Raw genomic sequence first — 22,781 nt, 5'->3', positions numbered from 1 at the left:
CAGGTCATACACTAGGTTTGCACCTAGTACAGATGATTTTCAGTTTTAAATTATAGTTAGTCACCTATCTAGTGGAAAGGTTTTTGTTTAGGTGTTGTTTCCTGTTTTCCTATATATAGTGTAAATATGTGTAAAATAGTTTGTACAGCACGAATCTAGCTCTGGTGTTAGTGAATTACAAAGACTGTCTCCATACTTGACTTAATTAAAGCGCTATAAAGCTCAGTGTTAAGTGAGGAAATATTACTAATATTTAAACTATTGGTAATAACTCACCCCCAATGCCATGATGGCTAAACCAAGGCTATGCACCTGGGAAAGGGTCTAGCCCATGCTTAGTTTATTAGAGGAATCTACACCATGATACTCTGAGTTGTATGGAAAGCTGTCTGCCTAGATCTGCAAACAACAGTTCCTACTGTGTTTGGCAAAAAGTTATTGGTCTCAGAATGTGGGAAAGATGCTGTTTGGTGATAAGTGCTGTTTATTTAATAGGGAGTCCAGTTTATTGTAAAAAAAAAACAAAAAAAAACTGAAAAAAAACCTTTGATGACATTGTTGGTATAATCATTCATAATCAAAGAATGATTATACCAACAATGTCATCAAAGGTTTTTTTTCTGTTTTGTTTTATAACGGGTTTAATAACATTTTTTATGATTATCGTGTACGTAAACACTTATTTTGCTGCCAGTTATAATATCAGAAAAACAATGTCCCGCATGGTTACCAGGATTGCACATTGCAGACATTTTGTCGTAGGAGAGGACTAGATGGCTGAGAGCTGTTTGTACAATCTCTGAAGCTGCCAACGCTAACACATTTGCATTGTGAAAGATTGAATGAACTCTGCCTCTTGTTTTTATTGTCTACAAACCATGCTGTGAAAAATGCACTTGGCATATTTATGTCTTGCCCAGTTCCTTTCATTTCTTGGAATTTACTCCATGCCAAAGTTTCATGTTTGTGTAATGGGCTAACTGCCATTTTAGTATTATATTGCTCCTTGCAGCTAACAAACCTGCTTCAGAGAGTTACATTTTGTTATACTTAAAAAAAATTGGAGTGTCTGAGTAACTATCCTTTGGATGTGGCGGCTGATACTAAACCCTACAGTAAATTTACTGTACAAAACCTATTCCAGATTCTGTATGGTTTGTTAAGCGAGAACGTGTTTTAGGCCTCATTCAGATCAATTAGCACACATGGCTGTGCAATCGGAACGCAACACGTACGATCGCACACCATTTGCTTCTCGCTGCTGATCCCATTCATTACAGTGAATGGGTCAGTGAGGTAATTTCCGAAAGATGCATGCAGCAGTGTGATAGCGCATTGCACTGCTGCGCAGTGCATATAATGGGAATGGTAGAAGGGCTGTCTATGCACTTCTACCATTCTTGTGTGTCACACACTATACGTGCTGCTGAAATGCATACGGTGTATTTACTAAATATCGGTAACATTTACGTGTTCAGATAGTGCACCTACACCTTATCAGAGTAGCATAGTGAGTGCTACGAACCCGCAGGGGCTCAGGGCAGGATGAGTGCCATTGCCAATTAGCAGGCATAAGTTTGTAGTGCTCGCTATGCTACTCTGATAAGGCATCTTAACTTTGATAAGGTGTGTTATCTTTGATAAGGTGTGATATTTGAGTTATCACGGTTTAGTGAATCAAGCCCAAGGTGTATAACCCCCAGTAAGACTACATAACGTCTGGTAAAATGTAGGTAGGCATAAAGGGCATCGCTCTGTCCTGGATATCTTCCTATCTCTCTGGAAGGTCTTCCTCATTCTTTAACTCAGATCAGACCTCCTTTCTGCACCCTTTGTCAGTGGGGGTACTTCAAGACTCTGTCCTTGGCCCCCTCCTTTTTTCCATTTACATGCACTTGGCAACTTTGTTTTGGCAACCTAATCCACTCATTTGGTTTTCAATACCACTTACATGCCTCTCCCTCCTCACACGTGTTCCTGACTGCTTGACTGCTATATCCTCTTTCATGAACTCTCACTTCTTAAAACTTAAAGAGAACCCGAGGTGTGTTTAAAGAATGTTATCTGCATACAGAGGCTGGATCTGCCTATACAGCCCAGCCTCTGTTGCTATCCCAAACCCCACTAAGGTCCCCCTGCACTCTGCAATCCCTCATAAATCACGGCCATGCTGTGAGGCTGTGTTTACATCTGTAGTGTCAGTCTCAGCTGCTCCCCCGCCTCCTGCATAGCTCCGGTCCCTGCCCCCGTCCCTTCCCTCCAATCAGCAGGGAGGGAAGGGATGCAGGCGGGGACTGGAGTTCTGCAGGAGGCGGGGAGAGCAGCAGACTGACACTATAGAGATAAACACAGCCAGCTCTGACAAGCTGTTTGTCAGCAGCGTGGCTGTGATTTATGAGGGATTGCAGAGTACAGGGGGACCTTAGGGGGGTTTGGGATAGCAACAGAGGCTGGGCTGTATAGGCAGATCCAGCCTCTGTATGCAGATAATATTCTTCAAACCCACCTCGGGTTCTCTTTAATATGAATAAAACAGAACAAATCATTTTTCCACCGTCTCTGTCCACCTCTATGTCTAACAGGACCGTAACAATAGACCCTGCAAGGGATGCATTTGCAGGGGGCCCAGAAGCCACAGGGGGTCCAGTGGGGGAAGAAGTTTAATTTCCCTGTCCTGAGAGACTGACCACTAAGGGCACAGAGAGAAAAAAACGTTCTGCTTTCTGCACAATTGTTCTAATGACTATATCTGCTCAGCCACTGAATCATACAAAGTTTTGTAGACCTATTCAGTGTGCAGCAGGGACTTGTGTACAATGCCCAACCTCTCTACCACTCCCCAAGTGCTCTGTACTGTAGTGATGCTGGAGAAGTCTGCAGAGCTAGTTCTGCTCCATCAGAGATGGACAGAGTGAGTGTAATAAGCTGAGGTTGGGAACACACCTTATGCACTACGAACTTATGCCTCCTATTTGGCAATGGCACTCGTCCTGCCTTGAGCCCTTGCAGGTTCGTAGCGTTTTTTATGCTACTGTGATAAGGCATGTTAACTTTGATAAGGTGTGATATCTTGGATAAGGTGTGATATTTGAGTTATCACGGTTTAGTGAATTAACCCCCATGTGTGTCTGTATGTGTGAAAACATTCACGTTTTATCACAGAAGTTAATGTAATTGATAGAGGAAATGCCCGCAGTGTTGCACAGCTATCTGTTTTTATATACATGGGGAAAATGCATTCAAGTGTGCACTAGCCAATTGAATAACATTGGTTCTCCGTTCAGTTTACCTGTGCAGAAAGTGGATGGGTGAGTGTGAGAGGGCCCCATCCAAAGTTTTGCTGGGGGCCCAGAGATTTCTAGTTACCGGTATGCCCCTGCTGTCTAATAAAACAATAAATGTTAATAACATTCCTATAACTTCTGTCCCCAAAACACAGTGCTCATAGGTGATATATGACTCCTCTCATTCTTTTATTCCTTGCATTCACTCAATAACCAGTTCTTGTCATCTCTAACTCAAAAACATTTCTCACATCCAAAGTTTTCTCACTCAAGACACTGCTAAAATGTTAAAACATGCTCTTATAATATCTTGCTTGGACCATTGACATATACTACTTTGTGGACTACCAACTAACCGACTGGCACCGCTTCAATCTGCACTGAACTCGGCTGCTCAACTCATTCATCTCTCTCTTTACTCTTTCTCTATGGCAAGCTCTTAATTGGCTGCCAATTAACAAGACAATCCATTTCAAACTCTTAACCCTAACCTGCAAAGCACTCCACAATCTTTCTCCCCAGCACATCTTCAAAGAAATTGATGAAGTCACATCAAGCATCCTCCTTCACGTCCGCCTAACTACCTGTGACCTAGATCCTGGCTCAACACAGTTCATGTTGAACTGCCCCGACCTGTTCGTACCGGTATTCCTAAAAATTGTAAACTGTTCCTTAAAATCAGGGATATTTCCTGCTTTACTGAAGGAAGCAATCATCAGGCCTCTCCTCAAAAAACCCTCCCTGGACCCAGATGCAATGACCAGCTACAGACCTGTCTCTAACCTCCCCTTTCTGGGCAAGCTAATTGAAAAAGCTGTTTACCTCCAGCTAGAAGCCAAAATCCTACAAGACAACAGTTATGACCCATTCCAGTCTGGCTTCAGGAAACACCACAGCACTGAAACTGCCCTCATCCAAATATGCAACCACCTGCTCATGGCAAGAGACAGAGGAGAGTGCTCCATCCTCATACTGCTAGACCTTTCTGCAGCCTTTGATACAGTTGACCATGACATCTTGATAAACAGGCTACAGGAATACTGCGGCATTGATGGCATAGTTCTTCAGTGGTTCCAATCCTTCTTGAGTGGCAGAACCCACAAAGTGTCTATGGGGCCCTTCCTGTCCACCCCTGTATCACTTAAGTATGGGGTGCCCCAGGACTAAATCCTCTCTCCCCTGCTTTTCAAGATTTACATGTTACCGCTGGGAAAACTAATCCAAAAACATGGCCTGACATACCACTGCTATGCAGACGACACCCAACTATATCTTTCCTTCAAGCCTGGTGTGACAGACCCAACTCTAACTATAAACGCCTGCTTACGTGAACTACAGCAATGGATGAATGACAACTGGCTGAAACTAAATGCAGACAAAACTGAAGTCCTTCTGATAGGAGGGCAGAGCATGATAACAAAACAACTTAACTTGCAGTCTTCACCACTGGGAATAGGAGGCACAGATCTGCACAGCTCTGATCATGTGCGTGGCCTGGGAGTGCTAATTGATTGGGATTTAAACTTCAGAACTCAAATCTCTGCTGTGGTGAAATCATCCTATTTTCACCTGAAGAACATTGCAAAAATCAAGCACCTCATACCCCCAGAAGATCTGCCAACCTTAGTCCACGCCTTCATCACATCCCGACTGGACTACTGCAATGCTCTCTACACTGGCCTTCCAAAAATGGTCTTGTACCGACTACAGCTGATACAGAATACTGCTGCCAGACTGCTAACCAACCAACCCCGTCACTGCCACATAACGCCAGTCCTGTACTCCCTTCACTGGCTACCTATAGAATGGAGGGTCCTATTCAAGATCGGCCTACTGACATTTAAATCGCTGAATAAATTAGGCCCTGGATACATGAAAGATATGTTGCAGCTGCGTAGCAATCCCCGCATTCTCAGATCAACAGGTTCTAAAAATCTAGTCATACCCAGAGTCCACTTGGAAACTTTTGGTCCCAGAGCCTTCTGTCATGCTGCCCCTACGTTTTGGAACTCCTTACCTCAACAGATCAGGACAGCTCCATCCCTGGACGTGTTTAAATCCAAACTGAAAACCCACCTGTTCAGTTTGGCATTTGCAGAAATATAACTTTTGTTGTGTGAATACTTCATCCTACTAATTACCGAATCTGAGAGAGCCTAAGCGCTTTGAGTCCTATGGGAGAAAAGCGCTATAGAAATGTTATTGTATTATTATTGTATTGTATTATTGTATCATCTCAGTAGTTTCCAGATACCAACCCCATCTTTGAAATTTTCCAACACTCTCGAAACTCACTTTTTCAGACAAGCATATGCTCTAACTTGGGCCATTCCCCCTTTGACCTCTGGTTAAGTTGTACTCCTTACTAGATAACTTAAAAAAACACACTGCCTCTGGGAATGAATATTGTATACTAGCCCATCACTAGTTCCTCTCTCATCCTTTTGTGTCTTGGAATTAGTTATTCATTTTGCGTCTTGCAATTTGTTATACATTTTATTCATCACATTAATTCGGTCACTGTAATTACTGATTCTATATTTAGTACCAATTCTGTGTTTTGTGTATTGTTGTACACCATTGTCTGTATTGTTTTGTACCCATATTTGTTTCTTGCTTTGAACAGTGCCACTGTATATGTTGGTGCTTTATAAATTAATAATAATAATAATTCTTTACTGTGGCTGGAGATTGAGATTGTATGACATAGCGCACTGTCTGGTCCATAAAAATAAGCCTAACCAAAATTACACTTTAAGCCCAACTAAACCCGCATTTGAACAAGGTAAGTTTTCATAGCATTCATGCTGATTAGAGCGTCAACTGCATGGTGATTGCTACTGACAAACAGGGATTCTGGGAAATGTAGTCTGGTATCTATTGTTTGTCCTACTTGGTTTGAATAGTTACACTTGATTGACTACATAGCAGCTTAATCCAGAGAAGAGAGGAATCAAGAAGGTATTCTGTTCATTCCTTTGCATCTATGCATAGTTTATATAGACTTATCATCCTGATTGCTATTCAAATTTGTCTTGCTCAATGTTAGGTTCAGTTGGCCTTTAGGTGTGTTTATATTCCCCACAGTAATAAAGCGAAATCTGTTCAGCCTTACTGTCATCTCTATGCTACTGCCCTCAGCCCTCCACTCACCAACATGTAAAGGCTGCATGGATCTCTCCATTAAACAGCATATACCCTGCCAGGTATGTGTGAGTCCATACAATCAGGGCTGGGCATGCCTACACACGCCTGATGATGGAGAGGTGGCTCACTCCTGTCCCTGATCGCTTCCTTCCTTATGCAGAGGGTTGAATAAATGGTAGGTTACTTTGACTACCTAATATTAAAGAACAAGCGACACCCATGCTAACCTAGAAATAAAAAAACACATATATAAGTAGATAAATACTACGTCTACTTACATAACATATGTATTGTGCTATCCACATAATGATTCCTGTGAATTTTATAAAGGAAAAGCAGAAAATCCTATTCTAGGCAGGGGCTATCTTGCCAAGCTAATGCTGACATCATATCCTCCCTGACTCTTGTTTTCCCCTCCCTTCTCTTGCTCATTGTGTATTCATTAGCTGCCCTCCTCCCAGAGTCTTCAGACACTCCCACTGAGATGTATACTAGGAACTGCACTGTCTTTTTTTTTATTTTCTTCTCCAATCACTGAGTCACCTCAGCCTTGCTTGTAAACACAAGTGAGCAGAGGTGTTGCAGATAAGCAGCTAGGCAGGGAAATAAATGAAAGAGAAGGAATATATTGTAGATAAAAAGAGCCCCCAGCATTCAACTGTTTGGCACTGTGTGATAACTCCAAACCATAACAGCAGAAAAAGTTTTTTTTCATCAAACTCTTTTTATTAATTTTTCAAAAGGAAATTTTAACAGTCATATATAATATAACGGTTACATCAATTGTACATTTAGTGCTTGAAAGTCTTGGAATATTAGCATGCTTTTCAATACATTTCTTCATACTCTGATTTTCTCTACCGAAATTTCCCATCTGGTTTTAACAGAACCTGACCAGGTAACCAGAAAGAGAAGTTTCACCAAATGTATCCCTGATAGATCCAGATGGCCAGAACGGGCCCCTATCAGTGATCTTGCATATCTAAAAGGCGTACATGCTTACTAAAATTGTGCTATAATAAAGGTAGACGTAACCTATCCGTTTAATAAAGGATCAAAGCAAAAGCTTTAGAATAACAAACTACAACAAGAAAAAAAAAATTGGGGATAGTTTAATTGCATGTCTTATATTGAAGTATTCAGATAGTCAGTTCCACTGAAGTACCCAGTTATTGTTTTGTAGCTTAGATTAGACCCCAGGAAGGCCTTATTAGCTGGAAAAATCTTGTGTTTAAAATGAGGAATATTAACACCAACAGTTAGGTATCACATAATCATCACTTTTAAGGCCTAATCTATTCCTGACTTTTTGCTCCATTGAGATGTTCAATTTGGTTTGAGCTAATAAGCAGAAAAAGTTTTGCAAGTTTTGAATGCAGGATTTATCATCTTTATCACTCTAACACTTAGACCAGTTGCTGTTAAAATTTTATTTTTATGGTAACAATACCGATTTAAAGAGAAACCGTAACCTAGAATTGAACTTCATCCCAATCAGTGGCTAAAACCTTCTTTCCCATGAGAAATCTATTATTTTTCTCAAATGGATCATCAGGGGGCTCTGTATGGCTGATTTTGTGGTGAAACCCCTCCCACTTGTGATGTCAGTGCCTCACATTTCTGAGGTCCTGACATCACACTGTGGAAGCTTTGTTGCATTGTGGGAAATAACAGTGTTTCCAACTGCCAAAAAAGCAAGCAGCATCTCGTTCCAGTGACATCAACTGCCAGCAGTAAAAATGTCACCATGTGATAAATGTCTGAATGTAAATCAGGGAGAGGAAAGTTTTACAATTGGCAAACACTGACTAAAAAATGTATACATAATTATTGAAAAAATTAAGCACTTTATTATTACATTATTTTCACTTGAGTTCCTTTTTAAGGGTCGCCTGCAGCTACCTGCATTAGGCAGGAAAAGTAGCAACTAGGTGACAGCTGGGCCAGCCAACACACTTGTGGTGCGGTTTAGTGGGGGTTTGTGGGTTCGAAGAGTGTGAAGTCTAAGGTGCCAGAACAGCTGTGCCTTTAGGCTCCTGTGATGTAAATCCGGGCCTGCGTACAATATCACGGTGCACACCACAATGTGATGCTGCTAGGCACTTCCACCACATCTACTACACCAATACAGAGGTCACAGTATGAAGTATGTGGGGTACAAGTCGGGAGTGAGATCACATGGGGTGTATGGCTAAGGCAGCATTTCATGATAGCCACTTCCAAGGCACTGAATAGACCAGAGAGAGCAACCAGTGACAAAATGTATTGGTTTGCAGTTCCTAGGTGTTAGTGATTATCCTTACTTACTGCCAAAGTACAGTGGCTTGCAAAAGTATTCAGCCCCCTTGAAGTTTTACACATTTTGTCACATTACTGCCACAAACATGAATCAATTTTATTGGAATTCCACGTTAAAGACCAATACAAAGTGGTGTACACGTAAGAAGTGGAACGAAAATCATACATGATACCAAACATTTTTTACAAATCAATAACTGCAAAGTGGGGTGTGCGTAATTATTCAGCCCCCTTTGGTCTAAGTGCAATCAGTTGCTCTTAGACATTGCCTGATGAGTGCTAATGACTAAATAGAGTGCACCTGTGTGTAATCTAATGTCAGTACAAATACAGCTGCTCTGTGACAGCCTCAGAGGAGAATCTTGGGAGCAACAACACCGTGAAGTCCAAAGAACACACCAGACAGGTCAGGGATAACGTTATTAAGAAATTTAAAGCAGGCTTAAGGCTCATACACACGGGGCACAACTGTCGCCACAAACACCTGGCACGCGCATGTGGCGCCGACAGGTCCCCCGTGTGTATGAGGCTCGCGGCACGAACCGTCGCCAGTCAGAGCTGTCGCCAGGCGATTGATGTGGCCAATCGCCGCCAACAGCTGTCGCCGCAACTTCGTCGCAACTGTCGCTAGTACTACATGTGTATGCGGACTAGCGACAGCAACCCATACAACATTCAAGGAGCTTCCGGCGGGGAGGAGGAACATTCGGCAACAGCTTCCGCCGCATCTCTGTCCCTCTGTGCGCCGTGTGTACGGCTGCTGCACAGAGGGACCTGGCGACAAACTGTCGCTTTTTTTTTTTTTCTTTTGTCTCTTGTGAGACATCTGTGCCTCGTGTGTATGAGGCTTACGGCTACAAAAAGATTTCCACAGCCTTGAACATCCCACGGAGCACTGTTCAAGCGATCATTCAGAAATGGAAGGAGTATGGCACAACTGTAAACCTACCAAGACAAGGCCGTCCACCTAAACTCACAGGCCGAACAAGGAAAGCGCTGATCAGAAATGCAGTCAAGAGGCCCATGGTGACTCTGGACGAGCTGCAGAGATCTACAGCTCAGGTGGGGAAATCTGTCCATAGGACAACTATTAGTCGTGCACTGCACAAAGTTGGCTCTTATGGAAGAGTGACAAGAAGAAAGCCATTGTTAACAGAAAAGCATAAGAAGTCCCGTTTGCAGTTTGCCACAAGCCATGTGGAGGATGCAGCAAACATGTGGAAAAAGGTGCTCTGGTCGGATAAGACCAAAATGGAACTTTTTGGCCATAATGCAAAACGCTATGTGTGGTGGAAAACTAACACTACACATCACTCTGAACACACCATCTCCACTGTCAAATATTGTGGTGGTAGCATCATGCTCTGGGGTTGCTTCTCTTCTGCAGGGACAGGGAAGCTGGTCAAAGTTGATGGGAAGATGGATGGAGCCAAATACAGGGCGATCTTGGAAGAAAACCAACTTGGAGTCTGCAAAAGACTTGAGACTGGGGTGGAGGTTCACCTTCCAGCAGGACAACAACCCTAAACATAAAGCCAGGGCAACAATGGAATGGTTTAAAACAAAACATATCGATGTGTTAGAATGGCCCAGTCAAAGTCCAGATTTAAATCCAATCGAGAATCTGTGGCAAGATCTGAAAACTGCTGTTCACAAATGCTGTCCATCTAATCTGAGCTGAAGCTGTTTTGCAAAGAAGAATGGGCAAGGATTTCAGTCTCTAGATGTGCAAAGCTGGTAGAGACATACCCTAAAAGACTGGCAGCTGTAATTGCAGCAAAAGGTTGGTCTACAAAGTATTGACTCAGGGGGCTGAATAATTACGCACACCCCACTTTGCAGTTATTGATTTGTAAAAAATGTTTGGAATAATGTCTGATTTTCGTTCCACTTCTCACGTGTACACCACTTTGTATTGGTCTTTCACATGGAATTCCAATAAAATTGATTCATGTTTGTGGCAGTAATATGACAAAATGTGGAAAACTTCAAGGGGGCCGAATACTTTTGCAAGCCACTGTAAGTTAGTGTTCATACACATGCATGATGAATGTTGCCCGGCGGGGATCAGTACCCAGTTCCGTTAATGACATGCATGGCTGACACCGTTCTAATGCTTTGTTACTCTGCGGAGAGGCGTGGTTTTGACATCATGTGGCGGGCAGGGTGGGTGAGGAGAACAAAGCTTTTGGCCAGCAATCTGCAAAAGTTTAGTCTAACATATGTACAAACTTTAGCTTCATGATGTTAAGACACAACTGTAGTGATAGGTATGTGGAGACTGACATATTTATTTCCTTATAAGCAATACCAGTTGCCTGGCTGTACTGCTGATCCTCTGCCTCTAATACCTTTAGCCATAGACCCTGAACAAGCATGCAGCAGATCAGGTGTTTCTGACATTATTGTCAGATCTGACAAGATTAGCTGCATGCTTGTTTCAAGTGTGTGACACTACTGCAGCCAAATAGATCAGCAGGGCTGCCAGGCAACTGGTTGTTTAAAAGGAAATAAATATGGCAGGAATTAGATATTCTTCTCTTTCAGTTGTTCTTTAACTTTGCTATGCTTGCTTAATTCAAATTGCCTTGCTGGCCTGTACATGTACCTCCTCTCCATTTCCTGGCCGAATTCCAAAACAGCAAGAGAAATACTATGTCTGACTCGGCCACACCCCTTTAGCACCTCTCTCAAGCCTATTTTAAGTTTCTATGGAAGTAAGCTCATAAGTATCCAGTTAAATCCTTGTCGCCAGGCTTCTGGCTGTTGCTTCTAAATACTGTATCCCTGTCCTATTTAAGCCTTTTTTTCATTAGGTGAGTGGTGTGAGTTTCAATATTTTTTTGCTCCTTGGCAATTGGTTTAGATGCATGATGTGCAAGATTTCTTCTCCCACTAATGTGGGGGCTGATCAGGAAGGACCTTTTATTGCTGTCTTTGAAAACTTATGTGTATGAATTTGATTGTGTAAAGCAGAGCTTCCCAACCCAGTCCTCAAGTCCCACCAACAGTGCATGTTTTGCAGGAAATCACAAGCATTCACAGGTGGGGTAATTAGTGTCTCAGCAGAGCTGATTATCTACCTCTGTGTATTTCCACAAAGCATGCACTGTTGGTGAGCCTTGAGGACAGGGTTGGGAAACACTGGTGTAAAGGGTAATGTGCATATGTACTTCCTCAAGATGGAGACCTCTCTCATTATATGGTCTTAGGGCTAGTCCACACTAGGTCCGAAAACGTATCCGTGGCTGCGTTTTTCAACCCTGATGAAAAACGGGGACCCGGATACTAATGTTAAAAATACCAGCCGTCTTCACCCAAGAAAAAAACGGATCCATCTGCGTTTGCGGGGACCCGTTTTCAAAACCTGAACGGAAGGTCCGGAATTGCTGCATTTTTACGGACCACGGATACATGGATGGGTAATGAAAAGCAATGAGAAAACGCATCTCCATCTCCACAGGCAAAATAGCAACAAAAACGGATTAAAAAAAGGATAGCCTGAACTTTATTATTGGCCCAAAAAATCCTCCCACTACCTTCCTAATGATAGAGACGTTTTCTGTCCGTTTTTTGGGGTAAAAAACTGACTGGAAACTGATACAAAACTGATGCACTTTTTTTTTTAAAAAACTGATCAGTTTGCGGTCTGGTGGTACTTCCTCTGATCCCGGACTGCAGTGTCCGTCCTGCAACCGTGCCTAGTGTGGACTTAGTATTGCCTGCATGAATAACACAAGCCAACAACACACAATCACACAAGACAATCCAACAGGCTTTTGAGTTTATAGTAAACACTGGAAATGAAATTGCTTCCTATAAAGGCATATTATGTATATGGCTGTGGCTATACTGATAGCAGAAGAAAAGTGTGCAATTTATACAGAGGCGGTCACAAACCAGTGCTGATGAGGGGTTTTTCTACATATCATATCATACAACATGAGCATGGCAGGAAAAAAAATCAACAAGTTTAAATTGAATACAACAGGAAGCATCATAGGAACACTATTTAGTAGTGAATGCACACAATGCCATCTAGTGACTGTTTTCAAAACTGTTACATTAAGTCAACACACAACTCACTTATATTGAAAAAATGTGTTTGATTGGATGCTTTTACATGTTTACTTAAAAAAATACACATACATTAACATTAAAAAGAATGAAGATAAGGGCAAATTATTTCTATTTATTACATTTTTTTCTAATTTGTTTATTAACAATGTAAGGAGTACAGTAAAATCGTGTAAAACTGTAAAGTTTTTAGGTTTGCTCTTGTTGATAAAAAAAAAAGGACATGTGTCACTTGACATACTATATCATTTAAAGTGACATGTGACATGAAGAGATAAACATATGGTACTAGCCCAGGCATGGGCAAACTTGGCCCTCCAGCTGTTAAGGAACTACAAGTCCCAAAATGCATTGCAGGAATCTTTCAGCCACAGTCATGACTCATAAAGGCAAATGCATTGTAGGACTTGCAGTTCCTTAACACCTGGAGGACCAAGTTTGCCCATGCCTGTACTAGCCCTACTAAGACATTATCCGAAGTCCCTTTCTGTTTTCCAGTACAGCAATAATTAAAAATCTTGAGTTGTTATCTATGCAAATGGTGTGTAGAGATGTCTCGAACTTTTGATTTTCGGTTTGCGAACCTCGAACGCGAACTTCCACAAAAGTTTGGTTCGCGCGAACTTTCGCGAACTGCAATAGACTTCAATGGGGATGCGAACTTTGAAAACTAGAAATATTTATGCGGCCCACAAAAGTGATGGAAAAGATGTTTCATGGGGTCTAACGCCTGAGTTTTTGTATGGTTAAGTGGGTAACACGCCAAAAGTCCCGGGGAAAAATCTGGATTTGACGCAAAGCAGCTTTTTAAGGGCAGAAATCAGATTGCATGCTAAATTGGAGGCCTAAAGTGCTTTAAAACATCTTGCATGTGTATACATCAATCAGGGAATGTAATTAGGGTACTGCTTCACATTGACAGACCAGCCTCCCCCCCCCCCCCCCCCCGAGACACTTATATAGCCAGCCCATCGGTCGTTGCTTCATTGTGATACGCAAGCCGCTTCACCGCGGCAAGGTAACGATCATGAAGGGTAATTGACACATGTACATGCCTTTTGTTTTGTTGTTGCAGCTGCAGTGCAGGCAGAAAAATTAGGCAGGCATGTACACACACCAGAGAAATTATTATAGCGGCCGCTGCTAGCAGTGGCCTTAAAAATTCAGGAATCCGCCTAGAGTCCTGGTGGACCCTGTTGGTGGTGGCAGAGAAGGCAGTCAAGTGGCCTGCAGGCAGAGATGCTGTGTGGGGAGCGACTTAGTCTTGGGGCAGGCAGTCACACGGCGTGCAGGCAGAGATGCTGTGTGTGGGGACTGACTTAGTCTTCGGGCAGGCCTGAGCGTGCTTTGCAGACCAGGCATCCGTGGTCAGATGGTCCCTTCACCCACAGCATTGTGGAAGATGTCAGCGCTATATAAATGCTTAATAATAATAATAATAATAAACCAGCTATCATGTTTACTGTACATATATGGTAAAAATGGAAATATAGTAGTTGTGCTTCAAATTATTTTGAGAGGGATTCAGGTTTAAATGTAAAGAGAGGGATGTGAAGGCTGCCTTTTTCTCTCTCTTTTTTTTTTTTTTTTTTACAAAAAAATAAAATATTCCCATCCTGTTTTACTGATCCTGCGACTCGAGTACTGCCTCAGCCTCTGGTCCAGAACAAGAATGAACATCAGGTGATGTGACTAAACGCTGGCCTTATTAGCTGCATGCTGCATCAAGATCGAGGTAACTGACATTTCTTGAAAATAAATAAATATGCAGCCTCCATATCCCTCTCACTACAGTGTGCCTTTAAATGTATGTTTTTCTTGGCTTACCAGACTTTCAGTGACAATTTCTTTTATGATAATGGTATATATTCATGAAAGTCTTTCTTACAAAATGTAATGACGTATGTCTTTGAAACAAGTAAAATGGGAACTTTCAGGTTGATCTGAGTCCCATGAAGAAATAAACACAATGTACTGTGAGCTCTTCTGTCCTTTCTGAAGGTTTTTTTTAATAACAAAATGTTCTGTTCCTCTTCCAGCTAAATAGTGTGCATCATTTTCAATGTTTTCTGCTTTATGGTATTCTATAAACTGTTTGTCATTAGCACTATTAAAAAGAAGCCAGGCTGCCCGCAGACATCCACATCCCGAATAGGCCAAGGAGGTCTGTGTCACTTCTGTAGAAGATTAATGTTTCAGAAAAGGTGGAACAGACACAGGGAGAAGGTGCCACGCTGTCCTGGAATGGCACGACCTTCCGTTTTGCACTGGAATGTCAGCATGCTCAATATAGCTCATAGGCCAGCATTTGTCTGGTTATAGAAAGAAGGGCTGTAGATGTGGCTTTCATACAGGAACTCCGGATATAAGCTATCTGCTTTCGTTTTTCTTCCAACTCATTGGTAAAGGAGGAAATAATCTATTTTTAGGGCTGTGACCGGACATCTGTGACTACAAGACATCATTACTAAGCACTTACTTTTACGTACATGAAAAGATACCTCATGCTTCATTTGCCAGAAAGGAAGACTAACTGTATAAAGATACACTTAGGATGAAATAGGTGGTATGCTGTATCTTTTTACAAAGGACTCAGACCAATTATTAGTATTATAATAATACATTAAGAAAAACAAAAGTTTGCTTTCTTAAAACAGAAAGAATTTGCGATAATTTAGGTTGGAGTGAGCTTGAGACATCTCCCAGTGCATCACTGCTGAATATATGCAAATTAACCATTGTACCCTTTGAAGCTAAACACACCTCCAGAACCGCTGGAATGCAATGATGTGTCAGCTTGTTAATTTGTACAGAGCCATAATAATCCAACATGCATACAGACTGTTTCGGATTGTTTGATCCTCATCAGTGCATGGCATGGATTAATTTGGCTCTATGCAGTAGGGCTTGTAACACCGAGAGGTACAGACTAACCAGCAAACTCATGGTGACCCAGAACTCATTGGAGTGTGTAAGGGACTACAATGGTCCTAAAAGCACCCTTACTAAGATGTTAAGAAATAATGCAGTGATGCACTGGGAGACATCTCAAGCTCACTCCAACTTGAATTATCGCAAATTCTTTCTGTTTTAACCACTTGAGGACCCACCCTTTACCCCCCCCCCCCCTTAAGGACCAGCGTTGAATTCTGTGATCTGTGCTAATTGGGCTCTACACCCCCAGCACAGATCAAAAACCAGGCAGAGAGATCAGATCACCCCCCTTTTTTCCCCACTAGGGGGATGATGTGCTGGGGGGGTCCGATCTCTCCTGGCTGCGTGTGGCTGGCGGGGGCACCTCAAAGCCCCCCTCCGCGGCGAAATTCCGCTTCCCCCTCTCCTACCTGGCAGCCCTGGTGATCGGGGCTGCACAGGACGCTATCCGTCCTGTGCAGCCTGTGACAGGACGTCCCCTGTCACATGGCGGCGATCCCCGGCCGCTGATTGGCCGGGGATCGCCGATCTGCCTTACGGCGCTGCTGCGCAGCAGCGCCGTACAATGTAAACAAAGCGGATTATTTCCGCTTGTGTTTACATTTAGCCTGCGAGCCGCGATCGGCGGCCCGCAGGCTATTCACGGAGCCCCCCGCCGTGAATTGACAGGAAGCGGCTGCTTCCTGATTAATTAGCCTGCAGCCGGCGACGCAGAACTGCGTCGCTGGTCCTGCAGCTGCCACTTTGCCGACGCGTGGTATGAGTGCGCGGTCGGCAAGTGGTTAAGAAAGCAAACTTTTTTTTTTTTTTAAATCTTAGTAAGGGGGCTTTTAGGACCATTGTAATCCCTTACACACTCTAATGAGTTCTGGGTCACCATGAGCTTGCTGGTTAGTCTGTACCTCTCAATAATACATTAAGCAGACTGAGCGCGCCCAGACTGGTGCTGCTGCTCTCTAAGGCTGCTCCAGACATTACATCTCATTTCTGCTACCTTAAACCTCTTAATGGAAAGACTGGACCGAAATTTCAGTGGATTCTAATGTAGCACTTCTCAAGCAACACCTATAACCTTTCAGAACACCTGGATTACTTGGGATGGCAAAGATTTAAACTGGATTGGATCTTCCTTGGTATCACACACGGCTGAACACTGCACACCTTCCTTGGAATTGACCTGAGACTTTAAAGACTTTCTGCCTCTTTGTGCCCGCCCTCTCCCATCCTGTGAGCAGGGACGGATCTAGACCAAGTTGCCCCAAGTTGCGCCTGGGGCAAGGTCAGGTTTTGGCGCCTAAACTGCCATTCCCCATCCAAATTTTGCCGCCTTTTTAAGAATTCAAAAAACTGCGCCTGGGGCAAGAGACCCGCTTGCTCCCCCCTAGATCCGTCCCTGCCTGTGAGTAACTTTCATCGATTATCTACAGCATCTATGCTCAATAGACTATATTTTTCTACATATATTATACATTATATCTTCAAATTCCTAAACAAAGGACTGTGTTTTCAAATCGATGCTGTCCATCCATACATCTCTGTGTAAGGACAATTCAGTCTATACAGGCCCTTTGATCTCTGCAGGATACCAGCCACAGCTGAGAAAGTTCACACCTTGACTCTAAATAGGGCCTTTCTCGGCAGGAACCCTGAACTGTCTCTTGTCCATCCTAATGTGTAAACATCAATATTCAGCAGAGAGACTTTTAGCTGTATACCAACCAAGAAATATTTATCCAATTGACAAATCCACAATAATTCTACTTAAGTCTGTTGGAAACTTCAGAAAGACAAAGAGAGGATCGAGAGGACGTGGGAAAAGACGTTCTTCACCGCAGAACCAATATAACTCTGTGACAAAATCTAAAGAGTACACCCAGGCAACAACCCTAATAGCTCCAGCACAATCCAGCAGAGATGACAGCCACACATCTGGAGACTGTTCTGCCCTGGAGTCATCAATCTCAGACCCTAGCTCCCAGGGTAGCCCCATCAAGGCTGTCCTCTGTAACGTCAGATCGATAAACAAAAAAAAAAGCAATCGTACATGATCTAATAGAGTCTTCTGATCTGGCCTGCCTGACTGAAACCTGGCTTTCTGAACCAGTTGGCCCCACCCTGGAGGCCGCCGTGCCAACAAACTATTCCGTGATATACTGCAACAGGAAAGAACGCAGGGGAGGAGGGGTTGCACTTTGCTTTAGATCAGCTTTGAAAATCAGACCACTTACTGTAGGTCCTACCAACTCGTTTGAATGCTTGGGGGTGCAACTTTCAGCTGAGAAAAACACTAACATATTGCTGATCTACCGCCCACCAGAAAAATACTCAGACTTCCTTAAGGAACTTGTAGACCTCCTATTCAACCTAACACTGGAACACCCCAGATGGATTGTTCTTGGAGATTTCAATACATGGGTGGATGACTCCTCTTCAAAATTTGGTATAGAGCTATCTCATGCCTTACATGAACTGGGCTTCCTCCAATCAATCAGCTCTGCTACTCACAGGAAAGGTCACACTCTGGACCTTATATTCCATACTGGGCTGTCAATAGCCAATGTGGAAATTAATCCTGCTGCCTGGTCAGACCATCACACTATCCACTTCTCCCTCTCAATACCAGCTGTCAAACACCAGGTCAAGAATCAAATAAAATATCGCCGCTTAAAAGGGCTAACACCTCAACATATCCGAGATAACCTTAGCTTTGATGAATTGACTGACTCCAGCTTGGACCCTGATACTCTGGTGTTTAAATACAACAAATGTGTGTCCTCCACCTTTGAGACCATTGCTCCTCTGCGCACCAAATATCTTACTCCACACCATCATGCACAGTGGTTTGATAACGCTATAAAAGAGCTGAAAAGACAAGGCCGAAAACTTGAGAGACACTGGCGCAAATCTAAGTCCCCAGAAGACAAACATGCCTTAATCCTCCACTTGAAGAGCTACCAAAAGGTAATCATGGGAAAAAAATCATCCTTTCTATCACAAGAGATTGCAAATGCAGTTAACAAACCAGCCCAACTGTTCCGCACAGTGGAAAAACTCTGCAACCCGGCATGCCAAAAACTCAATATCGAGTCTTCAAAGGACCTCTGTGACCAATTTGCCCATTTCTTCACAGACAAAGTCTCCGCCAGAAGGTCCGCCATCCAACTTAGAGCATCTGAGCCTAATATAGCGCCGAAGACCATTAGCAGAGACAATGTAACACCTTGGTCAAATTTCAAAGAAATTGATGAAGAAGTCACATCAAGCATCCTCCTTCACGTCCGCCTAACTACCTGTGACTAGTGTTGGGCGAACAGTGTTCGCCACTGTTCGGGTTCTGCAGAACATCACCCTGTTCGGGTGATGTTCGAGTTCGGCCGAACACCTGATGGTGTTCGGCCTTTTTAGTTCGGGTTCGCCCGAACTTTTCAATGCCCGCCGAACAGGGCCGAACAGGGCCCCTGTTCTGCCGAACAGGGCCCTGTTCGCCCGAACATGCCGCAATACGGCCCCCCTATGGGGTCGCAGGCATAAGGGGGGAGCATGCCCCGATCGCGGGGGGGGTCGGAAATTCCCCCCACCCCCTCCGCTAGTGCTCCCCCCTCTGCCCGCTTCCCCATAAAAAAAAGTTTAAGGCAAGGTAAATAGTACCTGGTGGCTGGCAATGGCGGTTCAGCGGTAGTACCCTTGTGGTACTTCCGCCCTTTCTCTGACCTCACGTCCTCTGCATACGAGGGTACGCGTCACGCGTACCCTCGTATGCGTCATCACGTAGAGGACGTGAGGTCAGAGAAAGGGCGGAAGTACCACAAGGGTACTACCGCTGAACCGCCCGCTGCCCGGCCTCAACGCGTTACTCTGCTACTCGGACTCCTCCTCCTCCTCACTCCACTGCCAGTGCCAGCCACCAGGTACTATTTACCTTGCCTTAAACTTTTTTTATGGGGAAGCGGGCAGAGGGGGGAGCGCTAGCGGAGGGGGTGGGGGGAATTTCCGACCCCCCCGCGATCGGGGCATGCTCCCCCCTTATGCCTGCGACCCCAAAATGGGCATGTTCGGGGGTCCCATTGACTTCCATTGAGTTCGGCGTTCGGGCCGAACATGCCGAACATCTGGCCCATGTTCGGCCTGTTCGGCCCGAACCCGAACATCCAGGTGTTCGCCCAACACTACCTGTGACCTGGATCCTGGCCCAACACAGTTCATGTTGAACTGCCCCGACCTGTTTGTACCGGTATTCCTAAAAATTATTAACTGTTCCTTAAAATCAGGGATATTTCCTGCTTTACTGAAGGAAGCAATCATCAGGCCTCTCCTCAAAAAACCCTCCCTGGACCCAGATGCAATGACCAGCTACAGACCTGTCTCTAACCTCCCCTTTCTGGGCAAACTAATTGAAAAAGCTGTCTACCTCCAGCTAGAAGCCAAAATCCTACAAAACAACAGTTATGACCCATTCCAGTCTGGCTTCAGGAAACACCACAGCACTGAAACTGCCCTCATCCAACTATGCAACCACCTGCTCATGGCAAGAGACAGAGGAGAGTGCTTGATCCTCATACTGCTAGACCTTTCTGCAGCCTTTGATACAGTTGACCATGACATCTTGATAAACAGGCTACAGGAATACTGCGGCATTGATGGCATAGTTCTTCAGTGGTTCCAATCCTTCTTGAGTGGCAGAACCCACAAAGTGCCTATGGGGCCCTTCCTGTCCACCCCTGTATCACTTAAGTATGGGGTGCCCCAGGACTAAATCCTCTCTCCCCTGCTTTTCACTATTTACATGTTACCGCTGGGAAAACTAATCCAAAAACATGGCCTGACATACCACTGCTATGCAGACGACACCCAACTATATCTTTTCTTCAAGCCTGGTGTGACAGACCCAACTCTAACTATAAACGCCTGCTTACGTGAACTACAGCAATGGATGAATGACAACTGGCTGAAACTAAATGCAGACAAAACTGAAGTCCTTCTGATTGGAGGGCAGAGCATGATAACAAAACAACTTAACTTGCAGTCTTCACCACTAGGGATGGTCGGAACGCCAAATTCCGATTCCGCGGTAATTCCGCATTCCGTCATGTACCGATTATCGATTCCGCTTTCCGCTACCAATTTCCGCATTCCAAGGCGGAATTTCCGCCGGAAATCGCGGAAATTCCGCCCGACTTTAACATCAATTTTCTCAAAAACTATAAGGTCTTTTTAAAAACTTTTTTTTGCATCTTGCTCAGAAGGTTCTGTTTAATAAACCCTGAAAATTTGGTGTTTCTAGGACTTACGGGGGCTTTGCTATTAACTGCTAAAATCGGCGGATTTTTACTGTAATGTAAAATGCAGAAAATAGGCAGATGCAGATTTTCTGCATTTTACATTACAGTAAAAAAACGCCGACTTTAGTGGTTAATAGAAAAGCCCCCTTAAGTCCTAGAAACACCAAATTTTCAGCGTTTATTAAACCAAATCTTGTGAACAAGATGCAAAAAAAAGTTTTCAAAAAGACCTTATAGTTTTTGAGAAAATCGATGTTAAAGTCGGGTGGATTTTCCGCGATTTCCGGCGGAAATTTCCGTGATTTCCGGCGGAAATCCGCCTACGGCACTTGCATTACCGATTTCCGCATTCCGATACGGAAATGCAATTTCCGATCGGAATTTCGGAAATTGCATTTCCGCGGAATCCGAATGAGCATCCCTATTCACCACTGGGAATAGGAGGCACGGATCTACGCAGCTCTGATCATGTGCGTAGCCTGGGAGTTCTAATTGAGAGTTCGGCCGAACACCTGACGGTGTTCGGCCAAACCGTTCGGCCACATGGCCGAACTAAGAGCGCATGGCCGAACGTTCCCCGAACGTTCGGCTAGCGCTGTGATTGGCCGAACGGGTCACGTGGTTCGGGCCCGAACGCGCTCTGATTGGCCGAACGGTCACGTGGTTCGGGTAAATAAATACCCGAACCACGTCATATCTCCGCCATTTGTCTGTGGGTTTAGCTTTGGGTAGGCAGGCAGGGTAGTTCGCTCTCCAGCCACGCTAGCCAGGGTCCCCCCCAGTCATTGTGTGTCGCTGCTGGGAACAGTAGTACACCGCTCGCTCAGCCACACTATATATAGCATTGTTTACTGCCACTGTGTACCTCGCTCAGCCACGCTATATATATAGCATTGTGTTTTCTGACACTCTGTGTACACGGCTTAGGCTAGTCTGACTAATATAGCATTGTGTGTACTGCCACTGTGCACCTCGCTCAGCCACGCTATATATAGCATTGTGTGTACTGCCACTGTGCACCTCGCTCAGCCACGCTATATATAGCATTGTGTGTACTGCCACTGTGCACCTCGCTCAGCCACGCTATATATAGCATTGTGTGTACTGCCACTGTGCACCTCGCTCAGCCACGCTATATATAGCATTGTGTGTACTGCCACTGTGCACCTCGTTCAGCCACGCTATATATAGCATTGTGTGTACTGCCACTGTGCACCTCGCTCAGCCACGCTATATATATAGCATTGTGTTTTCTGACACTCTGTGTACACGGCTTAGGCTAGCCTGACTAATATAGCATTGTGTGTACTGCCACTGTGCACCTCGCTCAGCCACGCTATATATAGCATTGTGTGTACTGCCACTGTGCACCTCGCTCAGCCACGCTATATATAGCATTGTGTGTACTGCCACTGTGCACCTCGCTCAGCCATGCTATATATATAGCATTGTGTTTTCTGACACTCTGTGTACACGGCTTAGGCTAGCCTGACTAATATAGCATTGTGTGTACTGCCACTGTGCACCTCGCTCAGCCACGCTATATATAGCATTGTGTGTACTGCCACTGTGCACCTCGCTCAGCCACGCTATATATAGCATTGTGTGTACTGCGACTGTGCACCTCGCTCAGCCACGCTATATATAGCATTGTGTGTACTGCCACTGTGCACCTCGCTCAGCCACGCTATATATAGCATTGTGTGTACTGCCACTGTGCACCTCGTTCAGCCACGCTATATATAGCATTGTGTGTACTGCC

At 44.2% G+C, this 22,781-nt stretch overlaps 1 protein-coding gene across 1 annotated transcript in view; it reads left to right on the top strand.

Annotated features, from left to right (window-relative positions):
- MUSK (muscle associated receptor tyrosine kinase) overlaps positions 1 to 22,781 on the top strand; it is a 206,873-nt gene that overhangs the window by 69,714 nt on the left and 114,378 nt on the right. The gene's annotated exons all lie outside the window — the stretch shown is intronic.

Source organism: Hyperolius riggenbachi, chromosome 1 (assembly GCF_040937935.1).
Source record: "Hyperolius riggenbachi isolate aHypRig1 chromosome 1, aHypRig1.pri, whole genome shotgun sequence".
NCBI classification, from domain to species: Eukaryota; Metazoa; Chordata; class Amphibia; order Anura; family Hyperoliidae; genus Hyperolius; species Hyperolius riggenbachi.
Note: the sequence above shows the minus strand (reverse complement) of the source record. Positions and strands in the feature narration are given on the sequence as shown.